Source organism: Mycteria americana, chromosome 20 (genome assembly GCF_035582795.1).
Source record: "Mycteria americana isolate JAX WOST 10 ecotype Jacksonville Zoo and Gardens chromosome 20, USCA_MyAme_1.0, whole genome shotgun sequence".
NCBI lineage: Eukaryota > Metazoa > Chordata > Aves > Ciconiiformes > Ciconiidae > Mycteria > Mycteria americana.
The window spans coordinates 4,393,267-4,403,411 of NC_134384.1; the positions used below are offsets into that span (position 1 = coordinate 4,393,267).

The 10,145-nt window shown below is 45.8% G+C and overlaps 1 protein-coding gene and 1 long non-coding RNA gene across 4 annotated transcripts in view; one reads left to right on the top strand and one right to left on the bottom strand.

The window, feature by feature from the left end:
- The window catches only part of APOBEC2 (apolipoprotein B mRNA editing enzyme catalytic subunit 2), a 20,825-nt gene extending 19,864 nt beyond the window's left edge, over window positions 1-961 (bottom strand). The window contains exon 1 of the mRNA XM_075521944.1: window positions 846-961. The gene's annotated coding sequence lies outside the window, so the exon portion shown is untranslated. The remainder of the gene's footprint in view (window positions 1-845) is intronic.
- LOC142419210 (uncharacterized) overlaps window positions 1-10,004 on the top strand; it is a 12,713-nt gene extending 2,709 nt beyond the window's left edge. The window contains exons 3-5 of one of the 3 annotated variants that reach the window (XR_012778510.1): window positions 6,306-6,414; window positions 8,635-8,822; window positions 9,814-10,004. This is a non-coding gene — a long non-coding RNA (uncharacterized LOC142419210). The remainder of the gene's footprint in view (window positions 1-6,305; window positions 6,415-8,634; window positions 8,823-9,813) is intronic. The other 2 variants (XR_012778511.1, XR_012778509.1) reach the window with 2 other exon arrangements.
- Window positions 10,005-10,145: the final 141 nt, after the last annotated feature.

A 10,145-nucleotide genomic window follows, 5' to 3' on the forward strand; every position in this document is an offset into this window, starting at 1 on the left:
CTGTCCCATATCTTCCCCCACCATTATTCTCTATAGGGCTCTGAACCTGCCAGTCTTCTGCCCTCCTTCCTTTGGTCTCTATAGTCACCTTCCCTTTTGCTCCATTAAGGAATTAAACCCAAATTAGCATTCATCGGGCATAACACATACGATTCGCCAGGAGCACGGCAGTTTTGTGCTATCAGCAGAAGTGCAAAATGCACCTGAGCAAATGCACTTGGGAAAGATTGGTTTTTAGCAATGCAAGAAGGGAGAAGCAGGCACAGAAAATTCCCTCACCCAGGGAAATGTCCCTGCACTCTGAGCATTGGTCAGAGAAACAGGGAGCACGAGGAGAGGACTGATCTGCACAGGCATCTCTATTTGGGATTTTAATTCACAATTAACACTTCGCCATATCCTATGCTAATTCTTATTATTATCATCATGCTACAAAGCATTCCTCTTTAGAAACACACGCCAGCAGTACAAGCCAATTTACACATCAATAAGGAACAAATACCCCAGACACCATCTCTAACTAACAATTCCTTTACCAGACAACTTATAGCACTATTAAAGTGTCTATGGAACCAGAAAATCAACCGAACACTGAGAAAAATAATAGCAGTTAGTCCTGCTTTTAAAGTGTAAAACAGCACCAGCTGGTTCCTCCATAGCGCTTCAGAAAAGTAAAATGGGAAAAGTAGATTTTTACCTCCTCCCAACTCCTTTGTAGTTGCCAGACTAACCTGATAGACTGCAGAAGTAACTGAGGGTTGAAAATAACACAACACTGTTATAAAACCTTATTTTGTCTCACAGCTGTTATAACTTATCGGGATAGAAGCTGTAAAAAACCTTACCGTCCCTTACTGCCTTTCTCTCCCTTGCAAAGAAAAAGGGTTGGACATCCAAGGCCAGCTTCTGTCTCTAATGCTGGTGCTGCTATACAATGAAGAAATTGTCAGCTGAGTTTTACCTAAATAGCAGAAAAAAGGGTGTGTGTGCGTGCACTGGTGGTTGTATCAGATTACACAAGAGAGCCCACGTTCGGGCAAGAATTACAGGGGATTTGGTGGTGGTTGAGCAACCGTGCGGAGGGCAGGACTGGCTTCTGGGTCCAGACAGCACTGCGATGTGACATCTAAGGCTCTTGGCTTGGTTTGAGGACGAGCATCTTGCCTGTAGGTCCGAGGGTGGCTGCATGGGGCAGAGAAGCACCCTCTTATCTGTCTGGGGGTGCATTGGGCATGCGAAAGTATAACTTAAAGTGTGTCGCATACAAATGAATGTGGTAATTGTATAAGAGCTTGTGCAAAAGGGATCAGGTCCATAACAGTAGGACTTCTGTGCGTGTTACATGGATGTGAGCTCTGCTAATTTACTCCATCTGAGGATCTGTCCCAGAGCACGTCCGTGGGTGTGAGTGCAGGACAGAAGGAGCCCGCTGCGTGTACGAGGATGTCCCTGCCATGCCGGTCCCCCGTGCACCGTTTAACACAACATTGATTAACCAGATGCTTCCGGTGGTCGCCTGTACACTAGCCTTTTGGCTAAAATTCACTGGAAACCACTTGAATCTAAAATAAAGACATTACACAAGCATGTTAAATGAAAAAGAAAAAAGCTAGAAATCAATTTCCATTAGTAAGCTGTCTGCAAGGGATGGGAAATTAAACACTAATTTACTTCAGTTATGGGTCATTACCTGAATTTCATGGCCAGAGGCAGAATTGCTGGTTCCTAGCAGAATGCGATATTACTGTTATAACATAGAACCAATGAGATCTTCTGTTTTATGGGGCTCAGAAGGAAATTATTTTTTGTGGGAGGAGAAAGAAAGCAAAAAACTGGTGTAAAAGGACAGATTTTCAGCTAGCATAAATCAATGCACTGCTATTGCAGTGGTGTGTTTATATAGTGTAATTGCCACTTTGAAATAACAGATGCAGCACACATTAATCAAGCAGTAGCCACCTGCATATCCTTTCCGAGTCTGTTGCTATTTGCGATTGGAAACTTCTGTTGTGCAACGATGCAGCTACTATATGCGACTGAATGGTTTCCATTGCAGTCAGCCACTTCTCTGCTGAAGTGGTCATCACGCAGATTGCTGGGTAGCGTTGTCTTCACCAGGCTTTGGCAACTTGGTCAGAAAGCAAGCAGTTCAACAGTTTTTAGTTGGTAGTATTTCCTTCCCTGGGCTTGAGCACAAAACCATGATTACTGGTTTGCTTGGCATATAGCAGTTGTATTCCCAGGCCATTTTAGAGTCTAATATGCTGGAAGAATTAAAAACTAAGGGTCAAATCACAGGGATCTCAGAAAATCTGTGAAGCTGGGGATGATGCTGCATGACTGGGGAACAGCAAATGCAAAGAGGAAAAAAATAGCAGAGGCAATTGCAGGCCTAAAAGTCATGCATCAGTCTTACTTGAGATTTAGAGCAAAGAGAGGGAGAAGTGAAGACACAGAGGTACATGGAAAAATGGGACAATATGTAACAGATTTGCCCAAAGTGGATCACAGCAGGCTGGATGCCATTGCCCGGGCAGATGTCTTGTTTCCTAAGCAAGATGATGTCGTACGCCTCACTGGTCTGGACTTCTGAATAGCATCTGTTACGGTGTTTATTAGGCAATGATTAAGTTGAAGATGCTGGCAGGTGGCAGTAGGGCTGCTGGGCAGGTAGGCGGAAGGGACAGCCAGAGGGAGCGCAGAAAGATGAGGATCAGGTTTGGGAAGAGCCTTTGGTGGCACTGACCAGGGATCAGAACTGGGATCCAGAGTGATTTTAAATATAGTGCGAGCACGTGCAGAAACACACCGAGACAAGCGTGTGTGCATGCCCCAGGCCTCCCCTTCTCTCTGTGAGCACATGCCACGGGAGGGAACAGTCCTGCAATAAGCCGGAAAGACTTTCTCTAGCACAATATTGGTTTTCCTCTGTTACCACAGATTTATGTCTCAATATTTCTGGTTTGAATCATTTTACAGTAATACAAGATGAGGTAATACTACCTCTTAGTAAAATCATTTCTATACTACATCTTGGTATGCTTCTGATTATTAAAGTACTGTTACTGCTGGGTTTCAGATCACTGCTGTATCACTGCAATGTGTTTTCATGAAAGAAAAGACATGGGAGGACTGAGTTACACAACTGTGTTTGTTTTCCTCTTCTTAGCAACCTTTGCACGTTGTCCCAAGAGGTTCTCAGTCTATGCAAGATTAATTGCCCAAATATAAAAGCCCTGTTAACCTGAATATATTATTGAAAAACAGCATATTTCAATCTGCCCTAGTTTTGAAAATAGAGATGCCGGGTCAGCTCCTGGCATAAATCTGCAATGCTCCTCAGAAGCCAGTGGAGCTTCTCTGATTTACATCGGCAATAAAGTCATCCTGGTTTGTCTGCCACTGATGAGAGCGTGAGTGTGCTCACCGAGCTGCTGCAAAGGACGCGGTCGTGGATGAAATTTCATGGCAATCACCATCTTCTGAACAACTCAAACCTGCCAGCCTTGACACTGCAAAATAAAATGTTTCATTTTTCAGTATGAAAAGCCTTTCTTTAGAAAAAAAAAAAAAATCCCCTAGTTTTATTTCTAATGAATAAAAGCTTGTCTTTAAGAGTTTTCAGTTATGTTGAAATAAAAATTCCGGATAATATGAAACAATATAGGAATTTCCAGCTGGTCACTGTTTTTTTTTTGATGTGGGCTGAGGTGGCCCTGGGCAGGCCAGCGCAAGAGCTCACGGCCCCTCAAAACTTGGATGTGGATTGCTTGGTGAGCTGAACCTTGCAGCCTGAATTTCCACCCTCTCTCCACTAGAGGGAATTTTAAAGCAAATCTTTCTTAGGATTAAAGTCCAGTTTTCAGTGTGTTAAAAAGTACTGCCTGCAGGACACTGCTGCATCTGGATGCACAGGGGCACTGGCTCTTCTGTAAGGCACAAGATCCTTTCTCGGTCCTGGCTGATTATAGCTAATCGTAGGAACAAACTCTGTTGTGAGATGAAGAGCAGAAAAGGCTCCTTAATTTTTTAGGGCTCAGCCTTTGATTTCTCTCACACCCCAGCTCCCTGCTGCTGCCCGTGGGGGCTCGCCTGGCTCTCCCATGGCTGGGGTCTCTGCATCCCGCAGGGCTCTGTTTGTGGCCGGGTGGGAGCTGAAAGGTCAGGCCGAGTTTCAAGGTAAATTTTGAATATTGGAGCTTCTCGTGGCACTGCTTGTTTGTCAGTAGTAGAGCTGGTGAGGGCTGGTGTACAGAGCTGCCCACGTGTGATAACCGTAAGGGGAATGGTTCAGTCTTATCTGCACGCAGAAGTTGCTGCTCAGTAGCCAAAAGAATAATTTCTAACGGACACAGTTCAACGCCTTCTTTCATGTTAGGAGTAGCTTAGCATGGGGATAGGCAGATGATTGCAAGCAATTAACTTCTGCAGCTTAACAAATTACCACTCTCTAGCTGAGCCTCTTTAATTAACCACATGCACAGACCCAGCCCAGCACTAATGTGACATAAAATATTTTGCCTTCAACTACCATGACCAGTAATACCTGCTTTGCTGGAGTACTTGGTAGCACTAATTTTGACCCGCAGCAGTCAAATCAGCGAGAGCACATAACTCTGGTACCCCTGACCATGCCGTGCCATGTCGTCCACTCGTATTGCAGGGTGCACCATGAGATGCTGGGCTTCTGGCACTGCGAGGATGGTACCTGGGGATGTGCAGAGAGGGCTGGGTTTTTGTCTCAGAGGACTCAGCCCTTGCATCAGAAAAAAAAGCTGCAGAAAGGGTACAAAGTCACTGGCAGGGTGCTGTGTTGCAGTGGGGTAAGCATTATCACAACTCAGCTGCTTAGTTGCTATCTAAGTCATGATTGCAACCCTTGTATTAATGTCAGATTGGGGTATCGGGTTTAAAGTGAGCCAGAATAATAGTGTCCACAAAGGATTTTCTAATGCCTTAATATAGCAGTTTAAAATGCGTTTCAAGGTCTTTCCTACATGCAGAGTTAATTGAGAAAAGCTATTGCAGTGTCAAGTGATGCCCTCACTTAAATCAAGTTCACTTTCATGTGCTGATGTGCCCTAAATTACACCGGTGCAGATTTCCAGCCAGGCAAGGCTTTGTAGTAAGGGCATGCCTGATGTTCACCAGTTATGAAAAAATTGGGGAGAGGGTTTTCCTGCTGGTGCTTTCAGAGGAAAGCCAGAAACTGAGGGGCAGCCCATACCTCCCTGAGGTCTTAAAGCAGCAGATAACCTCTGGACCCTTAGCTGTGTTTTCTGCAACTATAAGAAAAGTTCTCAGATATTTCCCCACCCAGGTGGTTCAGGTAATGGACTGGGAAAGTAAGACAAGCACCAGCAAATGGTGAACTCCGGTAGACTAGATGCCTCTTATTCCTGGAACAGGATGGCATAACCCTTTCCTGCACACACCCGAGCTAACTCAGCCTCCTGGCTGTGATTTAGAACTTACCTTTCCCTCCTGCCAATGCAGCATTGCTGAGCTGGCAGCAAGGGCAGACCAGGGCCCCTCCCAAGGGCTCCTCCAGGTTTGAGCAGTCTGTCAAGCCCTTGGCTTGCCCAGAGCTCAGGAAGCACCTGGAAACAAACCTGGAAACAAACTTTGTCCAGGTATTAGGGAAGGCATTAGTCAGCCTGCAAGGCTTTATTGCTGGTGATTATGAAGAAGAAAGGGACCAGCTGTCTTGGATTTTCAGTGGAAGGAGTTTTCCACCCTAATTTATTAATCCAAGGCTTCCACATGACCTGAGAAGTAACATTACCTCTAAATCTGCATTTATTGTCTTTCAGTTCAGGCCAAGATTGGATTGGCTGAGAAACTTATATCAAAGTATTTTTGTTGTTCTTCTAATGGAAATGCCCTTTTAACTAGGAGGGAAAACTTCAGTGCTCCTTTTTGGTCTAAATATTTTTTCTGAGAACTGTGAATCCATCAAAATGCATCAAAACAATGCTTTGAGAAGTTTTTGTTAGGAGAAAAATCTCCTGTATTTCTTCAGTCGTAGCAGAAATAGAAAGTGAAAAGGTGAAAGAACACAGGGCCTGGGGGGAAATTCCTAGCAAAGGGAAAATAAAAGTAAAGATTCTGCAGACAATCAAGGTATTATTAAAGCACAGCATTTGGAAGATATGACAATTTTTTCATGTATTTGTTCTGAAGTGTGCATCCTTTTCTTGAGTTAACAGCTCTAACCTTGGCGTTATTCTTATTTAGGACCTCCGTTTGTTTTTTTGTTAGTGAGTCGTTACAAGCCTGTCTTTTTTTCTGTACTTTTTTCCCAGATGTAGAGATGCGTGAGTAAAGTGACTATCGCCTCTAGCAGCACCCTCTCCAGAAGGCTGCAGCCAGTTGTGAAGGAGAGCAGGTGCTTCACATCTGAGCACCTTCCAGGTAGGGACAGCAAGTGGATCCCAGTATTTGTTCCTGATGCCCCTCTCTGGTGGCTTTTAAGGTCAGTTCCTCAGTAGCTGGGGTGGTTCTTACTGTAGTGGCTTTATCCCTGGCATGACGGTCTGCACAAACTTGTCACAGCAGAAGCCTCTGCAGGAATGTGGTTTTTTCCATTCAGCAGCAGAGGAGTTGCCAGCTGCAAAGTCTGGAAGGGGTGGAGCACAACGCTTCTGCTGGGAATGATGCTCAGTCGCGTTTTCCCCTGACAACATCTGCATCAGGGAGTAACAAAGGTGGGGATGCAGCAGGAGTAACACTGCTTGCAAATAACAAAATGAGCTTCTATGAATTGCTTTAAAGGCAAGGCTCAAAGTCTGAACGAGCTGTAGAGTGCCAGAATTTTGCTGTCTTTGTGGGTCTGCCTTTCCCTCACTCGCATGTGCCAGCTGCTAAAAATGACTCATTTCTTCTTAGAAAGCTGTCCTGCCGCCTTGGCAAAGCCTTGCTGCTTGGTGCCTTGATGGTAGGATTGCTTTATTTTTAAGGAAAAGCAGCTGAGCCATGGTCATTACATGTGTTGCCATTGTTTAGCTACAGATTTTTGCAAGAAGATTGCAAGGAAAAAAGGGTTGTGAAACATCTTGTGCTACTGGTGTGCTGCCATAGAGTTCAAAGAGGGTGTCAGCTGAGCCATGTAGACCTCATCCAGTTTCAGCTTTCTGACCTTTGGTCCAGGTTCTGCAGAGTAAGTGTAGAACAACCCCACCTAAATCATGGGTGTAAATCCTCCCAGATGAGCACAATCAGCACATGGTAAATGCCAGGGTACTTCCCTGGACTATTCTGGTGAACAAGTTGATGGGCAGAGCCATGGTTCAAGCAAATGTGAGGGAATTTTTGGAGAGAGGGAGTTCTGAATTAGAAATGCAACTTGTATAAAGACAGTGTTATGGTTTGGTTTCCATCAGTGACTGGTATAAGTAGAAAATGGAATTTATTGCTTGCTTTGTGCTGAATCAGGTCTTCTAATTTTAATAGAAGAGGTTCCTTTTTTTACAACAGTGATCCATCCAGGGGCATTGAATTACTGCAGTATTCCCCACAGCCATCTGATGATAAGGGTATGTCTAAATGGTATATTGAGTGCAGCCATGAAATTGCTCTGCCAGAGCTCTTGATATCTGGAGAGAGTCCAGCTTTCATCCAGAAAGCTGTATGACTGCTAGGAAAGCAGAGCAGAGCCCAACTTCATACGTGTCAGAACAGTCATGTCTGCTGGAACAAGCTCATCTCATCCCATGGTGTAACTGATAGACGTACCTCCAGGGTTGTCTTCTCTTGAATTTGCCCAGACCACCACAATTCATGGAGATTGTTCAGGGAAAGTCAGGGACATCTGGGAATAAGGAATAAATTGGAGAAGAATCCACATCTCTGGCTGCCAATTCACGGGATGGAAAAAAACCACTGGCTTAGTAAACTGTTTGCTGCAAGCTATTCTCACAGCGCTGCCACAAAGGCACTACTGCTGTCGGAGGTGCTAGTGCCAGTTCATGTCAATCACGGGGTTTTACTGCTGCACGTGTTCCCCTTTCAGCTGGGAGATCAAAGTCTGTTTCCTTCAATTCATTTGTGTCAATGCAGCCAGGTCCCATGTGGAATCCCAGATATCAGTGGTAGAAATGATGCGTGAGATGAATGGATGTGAGCAAGCCCTTGGGAGGAAGTGTATCCCTGACATTGTAATGACAGCGTGCTGAATCTTAGCTAGGGGCTGAGAATCTTCAAACACATGCCAAATGAAGGAAACCTGCCTGGGAGCGAAGGATTTTTATTTAAAAAATTAAGAAGATAAAAACAAGGGTGATTTCCCAGCTCCTGCCCACTCTCATTTCCTATCCTGGAAATTAACTAGAAAAACCTTTATTTCTGCAAAACTCTGGGTGGTTCAGAGTTTGACCCAGTTTTAGAGATACTTGTCTCAAATACCAGATCTAGATCTAGATTGCTACCAGATCTTGGATTCTGGTTTAGGGTCAATTCTATTTGGATGGCCAAAGGCAAATACTTCAATAATATTGTGACCTTAATTTTTTTTTGGTAATTTAATTAGGAGCTTGATCTGGTTTTGGGGCAGAACACAAAGTGGATTACAGGAGCAGCTGGCTCTTTAATTAGGGCCATTTATCTTTTGTTAAAGTTTAACCTTTACTTGCACAGAGAGGCAGTGACAGCAAGGGACAGAGCTTCAGCAGTGTGTTTTTGTGTGCAGCGTCAGGTCAGCCAGGTATGTGCAAGATTGCGTGACTGGGAATACTCTCATCTTGCTCGGATCTCACTGCAGCGATCCCATCATACCGACTGGCAACTGTGTCATACGGCTATTTATAGAGACCAGGAACGAGAGGGTAAATATTTATTTAGATCCGATGCTTAATCTGCTACTGGCTGATTGTGTGGAAAGCCTGAGCCCCCACTCTTTCTACAGCAATTTATTACCAGAGGCTTCATCTCCTCTCCTTCTCCCAACACTCCCATACACATTTCCCAGGATTAATTCTGCAGAAAATGAGCATGGCCTGGGTTCAGACCCTCCGGCACCTTCTGGTCCCCGACCATGCTGACAGGCATCCTGCCCTCTGTCTCTCCTCCCTCATTTTCACTGACTGGCATTCAGAGGCAGAAATTGCAAATCCAGGCACCCAGGGAGCATGAAGGGTAATGGCACGAAGCTGTCATTGCTCTGTTGGATAGACAGACTTGTTTGCAATGAGGCGGGATGGGACAGAGCTGCGGATGGGAGCTGTGGAGTCACTTGGATTCATCACTAAGCTGCCTGAACGATGACAGCTGTGCTGTTCTGCGGGCTGACAAGGCAGAGCCACCCCTGTTGTAAAGCCACCTCTGTTACACCATGGAGTCCTACAGTAACCATAAATCCTGCCACTGCCTACCCGGCTCCTTTTCTCAACTAGAACAACAGATACGTATCGAGGGTGGGGACAGAGAAACTGGAAGGATGCTCCGTATCCATAATGCTCCATCCAGCAATGACTGAGGGAGACAACATCTCCCCTGCCCCACCGCGGTCACCGGGAGCTGCCCTGGGCTCAGTGCCTCCCACCACAACCAGTGGCCAAGAGACTGGGGCTCCACAGGGAGGTTCCTCCCAGCCCCAAGAGCGAGGGCTGTAGTGACCAGTGCTGGAGGTGGGAAGGCAGCAGCAGTGGCTGCAGGCAGGGATGACTGGGGGGCTGTTAGCATGGGTGGGGTGTATCCATGCTTATTAGCGAGGAGTGTGCTCATTAACAAGGCACATGGTCCCAGCTGTCACACCTCACACAGTGGTCTTGAAGCATCCTCTCCCCCTAACATCACCTGCTTCTTTACCCATTACAGACACTGCTGGAGCTCTGCAGTGCCAGCAGGAATGGTTGGTGGAAGCCGGTGTCCAGACTGGTCCAGCAAGGGGTGAAAAGTCAGGTAAGCAGCAAGGTTTGTCTTTGAGCAAAGGAGAGCAGTGCAGGAAAGGGAACGCTCGAGGGCAGCTTGGTACAAGCTCATGTCCTGTATTGGCATGTGAAAAGAGAGCAGCTGAAAGTGGTACAGCCTGGGGATCTGGGCTGCTATTGGGGAAAGGTAGCCCAAGACAGCGACTGCTGCAGGAGCCCCAGTTTCCCATCGTTTTGCCAACCCTAGCTCCGCTTAGCAACGCGACTTCTCTGCGTGGT